This window comes from Thermobia domestica, chromosome 1, assembly GCF_964235325.1.
Source record: "Thermobia domestica chromosome 1, izTheDome1.hap1.1, whole genome shotgun sequence".
NCBI lineage: Eukaryota > Metazoa > Arthropoda > Insecta > Zygentoma > Lepismatidae > Thermobia > Thermobia domestica.
Genome location: NC_137454.1, coordinates 186,351,850 through 186,373,243, shown reverse-complemented (window position 1 = coordinate 186,373,243; position 21,394 = coordinate 186,351,850). Strand labels below are relative to the sequence as shown.

The window sequence follows — 21,394 nt, the reverse complement described above, 5'->3', positions numbered from 1 at the left end:
AAATGAAATTAATATACATAGTTATATTACACATTTTAGGAAGTTTCATAGCGTTTGCGTATGTGACATTTAATAAGCATGTCTAGAAAACAAAATCTGTTTCTTAGCTCCACTATTAGTGTGGCATTGCAATTGATACTATACGAAGAAAGGTTGATAATAAAACGTCCAATAGGGAATTACGTCCTTTGAGATACTTGAAAGGGTTTCAAGTTAGCAAAGTAACGAAAAATAATAAAATAAAACAAAATTCTTGAAGAAGTTAGGATTAATTAGAACGTTGAGTCTCTTCGCTCACATCCACTTAAATCTTAAATCGTTTGATTAAAAAAAATCTATATTGGGTCCTATCTCGATTAGATTGTAGTTCAAAATTTCACTAAAAGTACACAGCACACTTTCATAAGTATATATATTTTCCCTGCTTCTGATCAGCGCTCCAACTGATCTGCTTGGAGGAACCATATCGGTTTACTTATTTATACGTATCATACCTGAAGAAAATTAGATTTTCACACAGAAATCATAAGTCTCATCCGGGAATAGCATATTTAGTCATTATAAGGAATTTTAAATGATGGATTGTAGTCTAATATTTTACTGCTTCCACTTAACATAACGACCGCAAAACTTATTAGATCAGGATATATATATTTTTGGGACAGCTTCTTAACTTTGATTTCACTAAGTTGGAAAGATATAATTTGGTATTCCTGAGTGCTTGGTTTAGTATGTTACTATATTGCTTGCCACCACTGATTTTTTTTTATCACTATTTCACTGAGAAGTTGATGCATAACTATGTCTCTTCACCCAATTTACAAAATTTTAACAGTATTGAATGATACGTATACACAAATATCGTACTATGAATTGTATTAAAATCAGCAAATATATTTAAAAAAAAAAAGTCAAACAAAATATGGCTAGCACCCCAGATGGCAATTCGAATAATGTACTGGTAGGTTGGGACTCGACGAAAATCATGTAGAATCGGTAAATACAGGGTTAACTTTACATTTCTTTACTTATTTCAAACATTTCGTAATGATTAATCATATATGTTTCATCGTAACGTTATAAGTCCCTGTAATCATATAATATATACATCATAATTCAATTTTATTTTTCAACCCTTTTCCACTGCATACAACATATTTATATAGAATGCCCTGTGGCGCTAGGAAGCTTTACTTCATTATATACGTTACAAAATGACTTTGGGTGAACAAAATTATTAAAACAAGGTTACTTCAAAATTAGGTATATGAGTAAAAGAAAGAAAAGAAACATAGTATTTGTAAGATCAATAATTTTCTCTAAATGCATTGAAATGTATCGACAACTGTAACAAGTTTGAGGGGAGAGACCAAAATCAGGTGGTATATTGTGATTCTTCCTACACAGAATGGGTATTTGCACTCAGCTCAACAAGGAAATACGATGTCAGTTAAGTTATGTCGCAAGGAACAGGAAAGAAAAAAAAAACATGTATTGAAATGTTAATCTGCCACTGAATAACCCAGCTCGCCATAATCCAGACACACGACCGAAGAAGGTAGCAGATAGGCCCGAAACGTAATCATTGAGTATAATATATATATTGTGTACAATACAAAACAATGTATAAACAGCAAAAAAAAAAAAAAAAAATAACAACCACTACGAATTGACGCTCAAACTTTTATATAGATATATTAACATGTTTAGGGAAAATAGGGGGATATTAAAATTAAGAGATAGGTTAGAACAAGAAAAAGTCAGGAGTCAAAAGAGATTCAGGCAAAGTTAGTTAGTTGAGAGTAAACGAAACTGCGAGTCGTTCTCTTTTTTCTCAAAAAAAAAAAAACTTAGCAACTATTTTAAATGCCAAATATATTTTCCCCTACTCCAAAAATATCGCTAGCGTAAATTTAGACAATTTCCCAACTCGTAGTCTTCGTTAATCATCAACACATGCATAAGTTTCAGGGTATGAAGAAGAAGTAAGAAATGGACATTGTTAGTTTCCCACGCTAAAAAAAAAAACATTTAAACATTCGCTAAATATCCAAACTATTTCATAAACTCCGAACGAATACCGCCCCCAAATATCGGGCGGATTGAAATGTCCCGACATGACCGCTGGAATTGCTGTGTCCTAGCATGGAAAACCAAGAGAAAACACCCTAGGCGTTACCCTTAGGTTCCCCGCGCTCTAGTCGCTGTAATCTGCCAGAAACGTCCATGTCGGTTACGGCCGACTGCATCGGAAGGTTGGGTTTGCCTGTTTAATTTTGGAATGTTCTAAAAAAAAAAAAATCGTGGTAGTTTTAAATGTCCGTAGAAGACAGGAAAATAGTAAAGCACTGACTCCAATCTAAGAAAATAATAAGAAATAATAATGATAATAATTCAAAATTCCGACATTTTGGGAAGGAAAACTGCCAAAAATCCCAAAATGAGCTCACAAAGACATGCTCGCTACAGACATGCGCCGCGTTTCTAGAACGTAAGAGGAAAAGGGAGCGGCGTGTTATCTTATGGTAGTGGTAAGTCAATAATAAAGTTTGAACATCATCTCTATCGATTTTCTCCTTGCATGTAACAGATTCCAAAAGTACGAAAACGAAATCGCGGAAAACAACAAATTTGCATCCTCCCAAATCAACACACACACATACATACAACACGTTGTCTACTGCACGCCAGAAGCACACCACGCAAGTCAGCCGCTTGGAATAATGTTTGAACGTCGGAATAAAATATTTCTTCGCCGTTCGTCAGAGTATAAAACTTAAGTGTAGACCATAACTTTCATAAAACAGTTTTAGTTGACCATCCATATTAGTGAAATGAATGTCATGCACTTGTGCCTAAAGGAAGTGGTAGGGTAAAAAAAAAATCCATATACATGAAGTGTATATACCGATGAAACCTACTTTGACACTATATCTGAACAATTGGCAGTTGTTTCATTAAGAAAGTTCACTATTATGCTGTTGGTTCCTACCTTAAGTATAAATTTCCTTCACTGCAACTTCTTACCTAATTCAACCAAATAACCTTCCTTTCCCAACGCGTACCGAATTGTTCAATTTTGTCAGCAACAAATACAGTTAGAGCAAGACGCCGAAATATCACACGCACTCATCAATACACATGTACTTCCATTAACCGTGGCCTATACTCAAAATACCATGGGGTCTTTATCAATATTCTTATAAATTATCATTGGTGTTGGGCCCGAGAGTCTCTCACTTGTCAATAAAACATTTATATTTATATTTATTTATTTATATTATTATTACATTACGTTACGGCCACAACACGGTCAAACACATTTTGACTTTTTTTTTTTTACACCTATAGACCGCCACGAAACTATACTCTTATTTTTTTTTTTTTTAATGTGAATAAATGTTAGCCAGGTAAGTGACATGGCTAGCATTTACAACACGAAAACACATTCTCACTTTTCTGCAGTCTTGAAATAACTGGATTTGCTTGCAATAATTGGGTAATACTCTTTCTTACCCTTTCTTAAATTAATAACGAATTTAAATTTCTACATGAAATTACCAACAGCATATCAAGATTAAAACTTCATATTTAAAATAACCCAAGACCACTTTTTTTTTTTTTTTTTTTTTTTTTTTTGAAGCGTATAACCATATTAGCAGCTACTTATCAAACTCGCCGCAGGAGTTTGGTGAAAATTGTTCTATTGAAACAAAACACTAACATTGAGCGAAGGGTAACAGATGGCACCCTAGTCGACACAGTAGACAACGATAATGCATCCCTTGCACCTGACAATAAAATTTGCACTTTCATACGTATATTTTCAATACATGGATGTCATGGACTAAATTAAATTTTACAAAAATTATCGAAAAACACTCGCGGCATAATTATTTTAGTCTTGAAATTATTTAAAAGAAATGAGGTTAAACAAAACAAATAAATAATAAGTAAATACTCTAATCAATACTACATATCATGGACCTGACCTTGACCTTTACTACGACTAAATCACACAATACATTAACTAAAATCAACAATTATATATTTCCGGTGTGATACTTAACTACGGTGGAACTCTTGCCTATTGTGGATTGTTAAATTTTATGTTTTGATATAATTAGGTCGATTTGCAAAGCAATGGTCAATTTCTACACCGAGTGGAGGGGAATATTGATAATAATGGTTATAAAATTACATATTACAAGTTTAGGACATCTGCAGAGATCAGTCAAGGATCTCTGGCAGATGCCTCGCCGAAAGAACTACATTTTTGTACCCTGGTGGGCCACCCTTACTTAACTTGACATTATGTCAATGTTTACGACGGCACAGAAATTGCATGGGGCTGCCATGATAAAAAAGCAACAATACCTATAAATGAAAGAAATGAGACACTGTTATTTTTATTGGATGAAGATACCTATAATAACGTTTCACTATTTATTTATTTTCTGTTGAAAATTCCAGTTAATGCAATATGGCTGCCCACATGACTATTGTTGTGTTCACTTTTGCCTATTACTTTCTGCTGTTAGTTTGTTATTTTCAATTTCTGCTTATTTCACTATTTCATACCTCTGTTATTCGTGTCTGTCCAATCCTATTGAAACGGAGCACTAATGGTGTGTAAAGGTTTATTTATTTTTCCTCACATTAGTTGACCCTCCTATGCTCGCACACGTTCTTCAAGAAAAGACGCTAACATCACAGATTTAGCGGTCTTTGTACACTAGCATCCAATGGTTTAAGGGCAAAATGCCAATAGGACCTATAACAATCAAGTTAGAGATGCGGGCGATAGAAGAGAACTACGGGAAACCGTTCTAGCGCATCTCATTGGATGAGATGGTCCCGAATTATTACAAATTATTTTCCTTCCTTCCCGTGATTTATATTATTTGTTTATAGTCATTTATTTTACTTAAATAGAAATTTTAATGTCGAAACTAAAGAGATGAGAGTATAATAACGTGGTCATTAAAGAAGCAGTGGCGGAGAAAGAATTTAAACGGGGAATAAATATTTTTTTTTAAATTAAAATTTAACAGGAATATAGAAAAATACATGTATAATTGTAATAATATTTTAGATTATTACATGTACACAACCACTAAAATTGAAATTTGAAATTTAGAATTTTCCTTCACTCTCCATTCCTGTCAAAAACTTTAGTAAGATGAATGAATATTTGAAAATCCAAAATATTTAAGTTCTAAGATTTGTCGAGTAGAAAGTCATTTAGTTTCATTTTAGCATTGTATTCGCCAGACAGATTAGTATTTTGCATCCTGAACTTTATACTAATCCGCTAATCTCAACAGCGCTGAGGGTAGTCTATTAAGTAAGGATGGCATCAATAATTACTCCCATATGAATACATGTGGAACTGAATTTTGATTGTCCATATCTTGGAATCAAATAGATGTATCACATCAATCAACAAACTCGATTTCTAATGTTTGAACTTCTACATCATGGTCAAAATTAATGATGATCCATCTAGTAACTCTTGAAATTTTCTCTCTTCCTGGCGACGCCCGAACGGACACATGAACAAAGTAAATATATAAAGAAGCTCCTGGTAAACCAAACTCCTTTAAAAAGTATTGTTGGGTACTGTTTACCAGAAGAGAATCTTAAGGCATTGGTAAGTGTTATTGCGTGCAAGAGATGCACACGGTGAGTGTACGTGACCACAGTATTAAATTAAGTAATTATAGAACGTTTCATTCATTACAACATACATTTAAAAGAAAATTGTATTCTGTTTATCTTTTCAGGGAGAAAATGACAAGTCTCTTTCACAGTTTAAAATGTTTTTGGATAATGATCGTTTTACTGAAAACTTTTGCTTCGCAATCCAAAGTGAACTGTCAATTGATTAGGCCACACTTGAAAGACCTTCTTTATTCAGTCAGTACTAAATGGGGAATTCGTCAGTACAGTCTTGCCTGGACACAGGAAGAACAAAAAGGTATTGTCACCCAGTTTCCTCTACTTTATTTGATCATTATCACTATATACAGTACGAAGATAGCCAGTGGTATTATTCTAATTCTTTAACTTCAGTCCAGCAATGGATCGACAATTGTTGATAATGGTATGCATGAGTTTCAAATATAAATAACCCTTACCACTACACTCACTTGATCCTAGTTCTCATTCTTGATATCTGAGCATTTGAGATTAAGAAATAGGCCTAAACTGTTATACTCGGTTTGAGAGATTATATGTTTAATCCTATCATATGTTTAATCCGGCTGAATCGCACCACTGAAGATAGCCATATCTCTGTTTCGTTGATAAATAAGTATACGAGTCTTTATACCAGTAAGTATTGGGTTTATGTGCAACACAAAGCAGAACTACAACGAAAAATATAATCACAAACTGTATATCATTCACATAACAGTTTTCAGACCGTAGGCACATTATTTATTTATTTGTATGCCTCGGTGATCTTGAAATAGTCATTTATCTCTACCAGAGAGCAGAAGCAAGGACTAATTTTATTTACCATTTACATCCGGATTGGTTGGTTTGATCTTATTTTTGCTAATGTGAACAAAGGTATTCAGTTATAGGAGATGTACTTTGTCCTTGTATTTGTAAAATAATCTTGTTCATAGTAGGAACAGAAACTTAACCATACTGGACTTTCTATAATTACGACGTATTACTTAGTAAGACTACAAGAAGATTACTCACAGGGATACGATTAATGTCTAACTTCTTCAATATTTATAAATTCTAAAATAATTTGGCACAATGTAGAAGAATAATTACCTTAATTTTATATTGTAGAGCTATGGTGCTAATTTTATTCAGGAGACCTATAAATTTATCAAAGATATGGCTACTTCAAACTACAAAATGTCAGATTCCTTTATATCGGACGAACATTAACTGACGTGTGCAAGTGTATCTGAGAATGAGACAAAAAAGTTGTTAGTTTGAAAGGAAAAATTGGAAAGGTCTATTAGTTTAGAAAAAAATGAATGTGGAAAGCATGTTAATGCATAATATTAAACAAACATAACGCTAATTATAATCAAAGGAAAATGTGTCGATACTGTCTTGTCACAACAATAAACCAGCATCCATTAATATCCTATGACTGGACCGTTACTTACCGGACAGAGCCATGTCAGAATAAGAAAATGTAATTTTATTATATTAAAATATCTTGAATGAGAAATTCACTAATGAATGAATTACATACAAATACTGTAGATAAAAATGGATGTAAATAAGTTATATTTGTAATATCTCTTCCAGCAATAGTGACCATTATTTTTTTTATCTTGCATTGTAATGTATTATTTTCAACAGTGAATATACAGGGTTTTATAAACTATGGACGGATTTAATTCGCTTATAATTTACATAAAAATGCTCCTATTGAAATCAAATAAAGTGCAAACGGTAGCGGAAGGATTAAATTTTTACCTGTAATCTGCACCAGCTCAGTTCATTCACCGCCACACCTCCAACTGGGCGCCACTAGGAATCGACTTCTGTGGGCTGTTGATGATGCTTTCCCTTACCCTGCTCACTGTTGCAGGCGATGTTGGCGGCCTCCCACTTCGAGGACGGTCCAGGACGCTTCCTGTCTCCAAGAACTTAGCATGCCACTTTCGGATTGCACTTTCAGTCGGTGCCGGCTTTTTGAACTCTTTGGTGAACTTTCGACACACCAGAATTGGTGATTTTAGCTCTGCGTACCACAGAACACATTGCGCTTTCTCTTTCACCGACACCATCTTTGATACGGTAATAGTGTTGCCAACTAAAAATTTAATTCTCCCGCTACCGTTTGCACTTTATTTGATTTCATTATGAGCATTTGTATGAAAATTATAAGCAAATTAAATCCGTCCAGACTTTATGAAAACCCTGTATGTATGAGGAGCGACTAAAACGTTTTGAATCTTTAGGAAACTGTACGAGATACAGGCTAGATAATGCCTCCATTTAAAACATAAAACATAATCTCCTTTTTTAAAACATAATCTCCTTCTACATCAACACATTTGCTCCAGGGGTGCTGAAGTGAACTTATCTCAGTAGAAAAAAAAGTCTTTAGGTTGTGATTACAAGAGCTCTTCCCTCCATGGCTGTAAGGACAACATCGTCCAGCTAGATTTTTTTTTTTTTTTTTTTAGATTTGGGAACAAATGAAAGTCTGAGGGAAGCAAATCTAGTGAATAACTTTGGATGGATGAGGAACGAGTAAAAATACTCATCTTGGGAATTATCCTCCTCTCCAAAAAAATGATGCCATCAGCTTGCCAGCGGAATGAGTGAACTTTACTTCTTTGGGGGTGGAGGATGAAATATTCTTTCACTGTTTGAATTTCACAGTGGTGAATCATGACCGAAAATTGTCCAAATTACGTTCAAACTATTTCAAATTGATGAACGACGTGAAATATTGAGTGTGTTTTTGTTGAAAAGTCACAAAACATGGGACACATCGAGCAGAAACATTTGGTGAACCAAGTTCATTTTTCATAGTGCGATCTGGTGGCTCTTGTGATATGCAAAGCCCGGTGACGAATATGCAATCTCGGATCTTACATGATCATATCAAGTACGAGAGTAATATTTGCCCTGGTGGTAGCAAATGATGGTCTCCCTGACCTCGGTTCAACACTTTTCTTACCAGCGCTTGAATTCTTGCACCCATCTTTTGATAGTGGCATATGAAGAGGCAGATTTACTCAAAGTATTAGCTACACTATGGTGGATATCGGTTGCTGACATTCTTTTCAACTGCAGGTACTTTAGATAATCTTCTAACTCGATTTTTCCATTTTTCCAACTTTTGACCACTGATTCATTTCAAGAACCTGTCAAAGTAATTTTCTTAGAATCATGAAATTAATACATATTAGTACATTCTAGCGTACTTGTTTGTTTCAGGCTCGAAAATTTTCAGTCGTCCCTCGTACATATGCATTTATGACATCTCGGTAGTATAATTCAATAACAGAAAATATTATATTTGGTGTTTCAAATTTTCACGACAAGTATTATACGTTTTTCACTGAATTTGGGGTATTAAGTCGCGTTCTACTATTTTAACCGACAATCATCTTGCTATTCCTGTCAGCAGCTTCTTCAGGGTTTGTAGAACTTAGTTAAAATAGCTTAATACGATGTAATACTCGTAAACACAGCAAATAATGCAAAAAAAGTACTCAACTATAAATACAGGGTTGTCCAGAAGTGGGCGTATCCCCCTTTAGTTTCAACAGTATAGTTAGTTATGAGTCACAAACATATGTACGATCACCATCCATGTCGTAACAGCTGAATTCTGCGCAAAGTTCTCATAGATGTTTTGCGGAGATACTCCGAAGTAACGAGGGTGAAGGCGTGTTCCACAGCTGATCGTAATTCCTGTGTTGTATGATACCGAGCGTTTCTTACTTGTTGCTTTATGAAACTCCAGAGAGCATTGTCTGGTATCGTCAGATAGGGACCTTTGGAGGCCAGGCAAAGGGAGCTGGTAAAGATGCACAACCTCTTCCAATTCAGCGGCCAGGAAACGTCTGATTCAGGTAATTGAATGGCAAATAACTGTGACCAAGCAAAAAACGAACATGGATAGCAATGTTGCCAGACAATGTCAATCAATGTTATTAGAAAATGCCAAGCAGTGTTACCAAACAAATGTGGGTAAAACCTAAATCCGTCAGAAAACACCACTTAGGGGTACGCCCACTTTCGGATCACGCTGTACAGTATATTGTTCATTTGAGTACAAATGCAGAAGCGTAGTTTAATTGTTGATAATAAGTAGCATGATTCTCCAACACTAAAAATCGAACGTTGAATTACATGAGAAATTGAACAATGTTGAGAACAGAGCCTGACACAAATTCAAAACTTTCCAGACTCTTGCTATTTTACTACTACGAAATACAGCTCTATCTAAGATAACGTTACGATAGCTACAGTCTGTTCAATCGCCAATGCTGTAAAGATGCAGAGTGACTTGTGACTTCGCAGAAATTAAAAACAAGTGATTTATTTTAAGATGTCACTGACCTGAGAAAACAGATGAGTGCAGGATTGGTTGATTGGATGGGACGTCTTTTCGAATAAGGGTTTTCACTATGCTACCCACCACTGTTTTAAAATTTAGTGAGTAATTTGAAGGCAATGAAGAATACCAAAAAACTTAAGATATAAACCATACAGTATCTACAATATGATACTGAGTGAATTAGTAACTATTAAAAATCATTTCTATAGCTCAGAAATCTGAGGGCGAAGTTAATAACATCATAATTGTTGTCCCTTCAAATTTCTTTACTAAATGATAGGATTTGAAAATATCTACTAGTTCATGTAATGACATTATGTAAGTTGCAACTGCAACATTTTCTAAAACTGTCATATTGTTTGTTATTATCTATATTAAAATGCTAGGTTTATATGGTTGTGGTCAAGAAAAGTATATATGTTTGTGGATGTTTATATGTTCTGGCCGATTCTTTTGACAATGATATCTCGGAAACAACAAGGTATAGAAAGATGGCATTTTCACCGATCGATTGCAAATTTTGTGTAGATTGTTCAGTTCTAATTGAATATTTTTAAAAATGTCCGTTGTTTCTTTATTACATTTTTAGGGATACATTGGAAGTATTGACATTTTAAAAAGTCAAGCATCATATCCTACGAGTTATACAGGGTGTTTCAAAACAACACCGACAACGTTTGGGAGGTGATTGCTGACACCAAGATAAGACAAAAAGTATAGACCAACCTGGATGCACAAATGCTTCCTTTCGGAGTTACAGGCTGCCAAAAACCTGAAAAAATGATCTTTAAAGGTCCATAGATCGGGTCAAGACCTCACTTAGGAACTAGTATATGCCCTATCCAAATATCCATGTTTCAGAATCCCGCGGAAGTTCCGCAACAATTTTTATAGAGGTAGATGGTGAGTATTTCAAATTATATGCCCGTAGTCAAACTGCCTCTAAAAAAAATATTGCGTGAGTACCTTAGGATTCTGAAGCATATATTTTTGGATTGCCCACATATTAGTTCCTAAATGAAGTCTTGACAAGACTACGGTAGATCCCATAGTTTTGAAGCTATGGACCTTTAAAGTTCACTTTTCCGTGTTTTCGACAGCCTATAACTCTTAAAGGAAGTATTTGTGCACCGAAGTTGGTTTATACTTTTTGTCTTATCTTGGTGTCAGGAATCACCTACCTCCCTAACGTTGTCGGTGTTGTTTTGAAACACCCTGTATATTTCAACACCACACATTTGTATACGGGGTTAGTATATCTCTTCGGCTTTTTTTCATGGCCAAATGATAATGAGAACGAAGGATAACATTTCTTCAGTCTAAGATGAATCTTTATTGTTTGGAGCGTTTTGCCCGATGAACACCACATCACTGACATTGTAATTGTGTATGTAATGTATTTGCTTACTACATACTGCATGCAAGAACAAAGAAAACACTGATCATACATAAATTAGAAACTCCAACCGGGAGTAGGATCAAATCTTTCAAACGGTGTGAGATATTGAAAAAATAACCGAACAATCTCCCCTTGGCGATTTTTATAGAGACGTCCTTCACTTTTGTGTGTAAAGGGGCATGTACAGATGTTGTAAGGAATGACAAGGAGATTCATGCTCAGATGTGAATGATCTGTTGTGTTCCTAGGTAGAGAGCACAGGTTCAGCTAGTTATCATTAATGATAATAATAATAACAATACTACTACTACTACTACTAATAATAATAATAATAAAACTGGTTGACAATAAATAGTGTCACGTACTGATGTCAACTGCTGAAGGATTATGCTGCCATCTAACGGCGCGATGTGTAATCTTTGACTACTTTTGTTTGAATAATTGAAAATGGGATATGGATAATTACTGTTAAGGTCACAGTTACTCGTGAAGATGTGAACGGATTCACTCCATTAATTGACTCGGGCCTAACAATCGCTCTATTTATGTATTGCAAAAAAAAGTCGCTTTCGTTCAAGAGTAATCGTTTGGAGTAACACACATTCTGAAATTACAATATTACAAGTACCATTTCAATGATCCTAGTAAACAATGGTGGGGAATACTGTGTTTACTCGTGTAATAGTCGCACTTTTTGTCATGTTTTAAATGTGAAAATCCAACTGCGACTATTACGCGATGAAAGTTACCATTCAATTATCGTTACGATCAAAGCAATTTCGAATTTTGTTACATAGAGTATTGTATCAACATAAAAAAATAACATGTAACCTACATACGGTAAAATATTAAAACTTGTAAAAATTAAACTCGTAATTTATTGATTCATGGGAGGCAAAAAAAGTCTTCTTGGCATTGGCAGAAAAGAACGATATATTTACATAATCGGGAAACAAAAATCCCGTAGACTATTACGACTTTTATGCGAGAAAATTTTTTGATGCATGTTTTTACTTCAAACTTAAGGTGCGAATATTATGCGAGGGCGACTATTACGTGAGTAAACACGATATATTGAAATCCCCATAGTGAACAGGACACTAAACTGAACATAAAATATCCTTTGTTCAATCTTTATTGCACGTGGTCTTTACTAATAATATTATTTTTTTTTAAAGAATGGGTGGACCTTTCTCAATTAACAAAAATAAAAGCAGAATTTCAGAAGAAGAATATTCGCCTAGACATAGTGAAGGATGATGAACTTACCTTGTACATTGAAGAACAGACACATGGAACATGCTTTATTATCAATCCATCATCAAAGCTACCGAAGGGTATCCTGAAGAAGGTATGAAAACATGTTTAACAAACTATTAATACAAACTATAATAATAATAATAATAATAATAACAAATATTGTGTAGAACAGCTATTCCTTATTCTGTAGTAAAGAGGGTGAATTGTATATATATATATATATATATATATATATATATATATATATATATATATATATATATATATATATCTGGCACTTAGCACATGAATATGGAAAATAGAAGTAAAACTAGTCACAAATATAAGTAAATAAGATTAGGATATTAAAAAATAGCGAAAATCCTTGAAATATAATATTGTACCATAATATTATGAGAAAACAATAAATATTTATTTTTCAATAGTTTCCTTCACACAGTTACAATGTATCTTCGAAAGGGAGTTTTGTAAAGGAATTGGAAATTTCATAAAATCAATGGATAAGAAATCCTAGAAGTTAATATAGGTATTTAGGCCTACTCACTGTATCCACCAAAGTGAATAGTTTAGCTAAACAAGTTATACATCTTATTTTAGAACACTTTTCTTTTTATCTATTTCACATCACGATTCCTTTTCTAATTTCCCGTTTGTAGTAAGCTTTCTGATTATTGCTGCTTTTGTGTAAAATTTTGTTTAATATTCTTTGATCAATTTGACAATAAGTGTGGACATAAAAATATGTCCTATTAAAATAAGAAATCCAAAATAATCGTTAAGATTTGCTCTTCTACTAAATTCTAATTTGTTTTTTATGTTTTGTACTTCCCATCGCGACGCAATGTATTCCTCTCGCGACTTCCTAGGGTTTCCCATCTCGAGGTTGAGAAACCCCGTCTTAGACAAAGTGTTCTGTATGGTTCCCCGGCTTTACATGTGTGCAGTATCTATAACTGTATTCACTACTTTATTACTTAATTGCACAATCTTCCATATTAAAATATTTTGGCATAAAGATAGCAAAAAAATTCAAGACATGTGCATCACAACATCAGAAGGGGTAGGTCATCTACATCTGCAACTAGTGGCTACACAGAAAATCCAGAACAAATAATGTAAAACTAGTTTCATGTAATTCATTTCGGGTAAAAGTCGTCAGTGGAATTTTGAAATTACGATTTGCTGAAATATGTCAATTGAAAACAATACGTTCATGCATAATGAAAATATAAAAGAAAGTAGTAATGCTGAGTTGGATTCTCGGTCGGAGCTCATTTGGTTGAGATCCCACTTAAGTTGTAGGTTCAAGTTACGTATTGCCTTGGTGTTGAAAGGGACGCTAAAATTTAATCCAAACAAATATATACGAATAGCATTTGAAAGAATGTTGAAATAAGTTTTCATACTACTAGTTTGTATGACGCAAATTCTCAGTTATACGTATAAATTATATGGTGCCAAAGTACAGTAGAATTTCATCAATCTGGACTCCGATAAGACGGACTTCCTTTATTCGGACGAACAAAAAAGGCACAATGCAAGGTTTTAAATGTGACTAGAAGTCAACAACCGCATTCATCACATATCTCCGTAATTTTAAGAATACCGTACTGTATTTGCCCATTGCTGACGAACATATTACACACATTACCTGTATATAATACAGTTAGCAGACTATAGTACTGTAGTTGTAATAAGGTGCGTTGCAAAATGATACGACCAGTGTATTAAAGTACGAAAAGTGTATATAAAAGGAGGAAACTGAACCAGATTGGATAGTTAGTGTAACACTGGCAATAAATTACAGAAACTCAAGCAAATAGTACATATATTGTGTGGTACAGTGTGTAGAAATACAAGAAACAATGAATGTACAGAAATGAAATGTACTGTTGCAAAATGATACGACCACTGCACTTAATACCCTATGTATGAACCATTGTTCACTGGTAGTTGAAATGCGCGGTCAAATATGGTATTCACTAGGTTCTGTAACATGGAAATGTCAAGTGCATCCCATACAACAATATTAGCATCTTTCAAAGACTCGATAGTATCGTATTGTCGACCTCCAGCATACACTTGCCGACACAACACAGCCTAAACATCTTTCATTGGTTTTAGGTCCAAGGAGATTGCAGGCCAATCCATTACGCGCATGTTTTTGTAGTCAAATCATTCTTTTGTGAAATTGACCACATATATAGGGGCATTATCCTGTTGAAAGACCTACAAAGGTCCACCGATCACACTAGCGAAGGGAAGCAGATTATCTTTGAGCAAATTTTGATAATCAGTGGCTTTCATACGGCGAGAAAGGGAAGTGAGATTGGTTTTACCATAAGTACCAAACCCACCCCAGACCATTATCAACTTGCCACCTTGTTGGCGTCTCGCTTCCGTTCTTCTTTCAGTGCACATGCTCTTTCGCCCATCGTAGTTTCTTGCGCTTGTTATCGGCGGTAAGTCGAGGTTGAACTTTCTTTTTCTTGTATTGCAACATTTTGCACTGTTACACAGCGCAGCACAAGGTTGATTTATGGATGTTTATGATAGGTTCACCGAACACGTGCCTAGACTTGTATTACCACCGCTAAGCTTACGCACTACATTTCTTACTTGTCTCGGTGTTAGTTTCCGTGGTCTTTCGGCCGAATTCTTTACACCATACTTTGCTCCAAGTTTCAAATAATTATTCACCACATACGCGGTGCGCGCATTTTCCTACCTATAGTTCTGGAAGATATTTCTTCAACTTTATAAGCGGTAATTTGGCATTTTTCATACTCAGAGAGAGAGCGCTCCTTCGACCCATTTTCCTACTTCCCCATCATATACACTACGAGCGCGTTTTAAACACGATACTGTGTCTTCTTCAAATCACATGAAATCTACCTGCTTGGAAACGCCAACAACCTTCACCAATCTACAGTGACACCCCCCATCACACAGTGATGTTATCATTTTGCAACAGTTGATATCCACTTTTTGGTTGTTTCTTTCCTGGCTGCTCGTTATCAGAACAAACACCTGAGTTCTCAATGCCTTTTTCTAGTGCATACTAACCCGCTATTACACGTTGTTTCGCTGCCATTTTCTTTCGGGTCTCGAGTTATGTTGAATAACTCTGGTGGTCGTATCATTTTGCAACGCATCTTATATGTATTTAGGCTCACGCCCTTTAAATGAATCATATTAGAAGTGTTTTATTATAAATAGTTTTAAGGCACTTTCTACCCTTCTTTAGGGTTATTTAAGTTAATTCAGACTTTCATTAATCCGATCAGCTTATCCCTCCGATTCCCACCCAACACAAGTACATACTGATCATGTGTAAAGAATGTTCCTCGAGGTACATTGGAATGTACATGATAGGTACGTGAATAGAGCAATCATGTGAAATACACATGTAAGGAATAAGGTTACTTCCGCCCAAAAGTACGTGCATGACACATACCGAGGAATGTATCTATTATGTGTATATCACGCACCGTGTATGTACTTGACACATTTACTTGGCATTGGCATGTGCCAGGAATGTACTAGGCATGTCAGTAATGTTCCTTAGGGCAGTGCTATGCAACTGGGAGTGCGAGTACTTAAATACTAAAACCTTAACGCTTCACTTTTACGTTGGAATTTAGAAGCTTGTACTTTTAAAAAAAGCCAAGCAACTAACTCTGAAAATATATGCCCTCCTCCGGCATCTGTGTGGCAATTTAACTATCTATTAAAATACTACAGTAACATTTACGAGCGACCGAGCTCTAACCTATAATCTTAGCATTCAAACCTTTGATTTACGGTTATTTGTGATTTCACGTTTATAACAAAGAAAAATATTTTTAAAAGAGTGTAGTTTAAATAAATTACTGAAATAAATATTTTTACAAAGTTTATCCTTTTAAATTATTGTTCAAAGGCCTTTGCCTTTAGTAAGCCTTCTCCGAAATACATGCAAATGAATTGTGCTGCCATCTTTGGAGCTCTTTTAAAATACACATATATGTTTCTCGACAATGAGATCTCAGAAACTACAGGCTCTAGAAAGATGACGTTTTCACTGATCGATTGCAAATTTCATGTAGATTGTCCAGTTCTAATTGAATATTTAAAAAACATGGGCACTATTTCTTTAGTACATTTTTACGGGTACATTGGAAGTGTTGAACTTTCAAAAAAATAAAATAAAACATCACATCCTAATCATTACACATTCCAACACCACACTGTTGTATATAGCGGTTGTATATGTCTCCGGCATTTGTTTCATAGCCAAATAATAATGGAAAAGGAAGGATAACCATTTCCTGAAGGATGTCTATATTATCAGGCTGAATTTCTTTAAGGAGTTAGTTTATACTTAAACTTACGTCTTCCCGAAAATTTTATTTAACGTCTAGTTTTAACGTACAGGTTTTGAACTAATTCTCTGCTGTGTAAGGTCACAATATAACCATCAATGCTAATTTTATGAGGACAATTCTGCCAGTGGTGTTTAGAATGTTACAACCTAGAGATTGCATCAAACGTCAGAAAATTGCAAAATGACACACACAATATATTACAATGTGGCTAAACTCAGAAAGTGGCTATAGAAGTGAAAAGCATATGGCTAAAAAGCCACTATTGGCTCTTTGGAAATTATGTGACTAACGACGTTCTCAAAATGGCCAGATCTCGTCACAAAGTGGCTAAATTGGCAACCCTAGTCGCAATACGAAGCAACTTACGCACAACCATGCCATGGTACATGGGGTATGTGCCATTCACATTCCTCACATTCCAGTGAAGCATGTAAAAGTACCTTTCAAGTGTCAGAAATTCCTCGAAAGGCACGTACCTAGCGACACGTGCTATGCATATGAAATGTACATTTTTCAAGTACCAGGTACGTAAACGGTACATATGGAACTTAAATGGCACGTTCCTAGAATGTACCTGGTTGGGTGGGTTAGTTTGGATTAATGAAATTTTACTGTACATATAATATACCCATTTAGCAAACTAAATCATGATTGACATACATTTTGTCTTAGCTTGTTCTGAGCACAACAAAGAAAAACAAGATAATTATAGACAATTTTGGGAGATCGAACTTGACGAAATTTCTTCAGGATACTTACCTTCCAGTGAACTCTGAAGTATATGTAGTAGAGGATGGTAATACTGTCGTTCATCTACGAGAAATATACCAATTAGAAGAACATGGCCATGCTCAAATGAATGTCGTAGGAAGAAGGGAACCTGAGAACGGATGGAAACTTGACAGGAATGTGATTTGGGAGAGAAGAAAGAATCTTACCGGTGTTAATGTTCTGTTTGGAGGACCTGTAAGTTTTCTCTCCCTATCTCTTTGTGTGTATTTATATGTTGTATTTCTTTCCAACAATACAATCTTGTATTTCTAGTTTTCAATGAATATTGAATTATTGTAGCTGGACTATACACTTGTAGGTGGCTTATACGTATCTTTAAAAAGCACGATAGATACTAAGAAACTCAAACAAAAAGGTTTTTAAAAAAATTGCCATTCTTAACACACTGCTGATCTGCATATTGTCTGGTTCTGTAGTTTCGTTGAACTGAATCGTTAAAAGAACGATCATTATACGTAGATAGAGTTCTAGGCTGATTTCCATCTTTAACTAAACTTGACCGAATGTGTTTTGAGTTTAAAATATTAATAATAATAAATGTGTGCAGTGGAATGAACTAAAATGGTCTACGATACTGAATACTAAAAGCAGCAATCCAAGTATCTACTTTATTTTCATTATAGAAAGAAGCTTTGGAAAGTCAAACTCTTTTTTTAATAGTACACTATAGGAGGCCTAATTTAGTAAAATTTCAACCAACTAAATGTATTTTAACAAATTTAACTGTTTTCAAGAATAATAAAAATCACCTTTTCTCTTCTCTAAACGGGAGTTAGGAATCCCTACAAATGATGCTTGATATCAGTGGAAAGGTAAATTAACAGTGTAAATCTGGATTCATAATCATACATCTATCTTTTCTTTGACAAAAAAAGCACACTTAGCTATATTTTAATTTTTTTTTTAAAATTAGTCATACGCAATAGAAGAAAGTCTCTATTAACTTTTGGCTCTCAGTTATTAAATAAAAGTTCTTTTATATGTTATAATTTCATCGTAGGAACTTTAAACGATTTTCTTTTAATAAAGGAGGAAAATGAAAATTTTTCCAGAAAAAATATGTATACGAATGTAATCAATTTTTAAAAATTTCCTGTACTTGCGTAATTGTTTTTAATATCGGAATGGTATACACTAGCGTTTCTCAAATTGCGACCTGTGGACCAAAAGTGATCCTCAAAGTCCACTTACATTGCGTCAACAATTTGACGAAAGGTCATATCTCAAAATCTCGCTTTTTCAGACATAAAGAAAGAAATAATAATTACGTAGACAAGAAAGCAGTTGAATATGTAATAGCTCGTCACCTATTCCAGATAATAATGTGGAATTATTGGTCAATTATTACATACTTAATTTTTTCCTCCTCTGTGGAATTATATTTCTTTCTTTATGCCTGAAAACGTGAGATTTTGAGATACGACCCCTCGTGAAACTGTTGACGATAGGAACCAAAGATTTGAGATGTTTGAGTAGTTTCGTGTGTTTGAACTGCTAAGCGTTGTTTCACCGGTGCTTTACTCGAGGGCGACGAAAATATGTGAAAGATAATAAGATCATGTGCCAAGAAGTTGTTCACTATCGAACGAGAACCACACTAAATCACAAAGCGTGACTGCATAACATAAGGAAGGACGTAACAATTTTACTTTATATAATGTCAAGCTTTACGATTATATTTGCTTAATGGAATTACATTTTAAACTTCATTTCTTGGCTGAAATTACATCATATGAAACTTATAAATGGAAAATGTAATCAATGCAATTACGTTTTCTTTCTTATATAAGATAATAATGAAAAAGAAGCTTTCAAAGGATCGAGATGCACTTTAGTTTAATATTTTTACTTATTCAATACATACACAATTTTTTGTATTTTCTCTTATGAACAAAAGGATACACCTTAGGTCTTATTATTATGTAGCGGGCACACTTATATCGTAAAAGCTAAGGAATACAAGAAAACTACACACTTCTGACAACTACTATTCTTCTTTTTCTTCTTTATCTTGTTATTATAATTAATAGTTCCTTCTGGTCTAGTGGCTACGCGCTTGTCTTTGGTGCATTGAGTCCCGGCCTCAATTCCCTGTAGGAGAATCTTGAAAACTTTAAACGAATTATGGTGGTTCGGACTCCACTCTAAACTAGACCAAATCTCGTGTAGCCTGGGTGCTAAATGGGACGCTAAACTCTAAAACAACAAATCAACATACGCATATAATTTATATCCATCCAAGTTACTGCTAGAGTTTACAATTTTATATTCTTCTTCCCAGAAAGAAATGTCCCAGGACGGCACACCTACTTCAACTATTCTGCCTTATCATAAGAAAATGTCTGGAAGCTCTATCAGTGATGTATAAACTGGTTGACCATTTAATGTGTTTCAACTTGACATGTACTGGTAACAAGTAAAGAGATGGCCCATACGGGACAGGTCTAATGGGCCAACGGGCTGTGTGAAGGTGAATACTAGATACTTTCTTAGTTTCGGCTCATAGTGGAGGTGATGTAGTCGGAACATGAACCGGCCGCTTTTACTACTCAGGTTGCTTTACGTACAATATCGCAAAAGCTGGGGCCATATGCATAGTTGACTCTAGACGAACCGTACCTGTAGGATAACTCAACCTTTTCCTTGACTATGCAATTCATAAAGTTTCCAAAGCGATCCCTCAGGTAGGTTAACACTGAGGGCTGGTTAGTCTAGCCACTGCTCGCGGGAGGCTAAAATTTTGTCCAATAAAAGTTGAAGGTAGGAAGCTCAATTCTACTCTGAGAAAGCATTAACATCGCAAGCAGAATTGCATAGATAAAATGTATGCCATACCCAGAAAACGAAATAAATGTTCAGAACTTTGTTCTTGAAATACAAAAATGTAGCGGAAAAATAAACGGTTTAAATTAGGAATACAGTTCTTTTTTTTAATTTTCAGATAAGATAACTTCGCTAGGTAGTCCGGCAGAGTGACGGCAAGGATTTGTCAGGGGTCACACTCGAAGTTCTGTGTTCTAAGATGTTGCAGACTCACGACTAGATATTACGACCTTGAGGATCCAAGAGCAGGGAGAATGTCCAATCGTACCTAGGCGATTGCGTACTGCCACCATATGCACGATATCGAAGAGTGATCCCTTGGGCGCAAGGTGCCGATAGAGCCCAAAATAGCAGTTTATAAAAAGCTCGGAAAGGTCTGCCCTCGAAACAAATGTAGGTGACCGGTGGTAAACCTAACGGGCGCAAAAGTTGCACCAGACTCTTAAGGTTAAAGGTTGGACATGCGTGGTAACCAAAAAGTTCCTGAAAAGAAACGAAATAGTTGTTACCATCCTGAAAAGAAAGTTGATTGGTCTGTGCACAGTACAAGGGCCAAAGACAAGTTGAGAAAATTTCATCTTGGATGTTGGAAATATCAAGGAAACAGTCGCCAGTTTGCCAGTGGCCACCGGTTACTATTTGGTACCAAAGTGTTCATCTTCCTCTTAGGTATTGATCAACATCAATATGATC

General features: G+C 35.0%; 1 protein-coding gene across 2 annotated transcripts in view; it reads right to left on the bottom strand.

Annotated features, from left to right (window-relative positions):
* LOC145691901 (N-acetylglucosamine-6-sulfatase-like) overlaps positions 1-21,394 on the bottom strand; it is a 265,742-nt gene that overhangs the window by 130,715 nt on the left and 113,633 nt on the right. The window contains exon 2 of one of the 2 annotated variants that reach the window (XM_081767209.1): positions 12,729-12,801. The exons of the other annotated variant lie outside the window; for it this stretch is intronic. The gene's annotated coding sequence lies outside the window, so the exon portion shown is untranslated. The remainder of the gene's footprint in view (positions 1-12,728; positions 12,802-21,394) is intronic. 2 annotated transcript variants of the gene reach the window in all.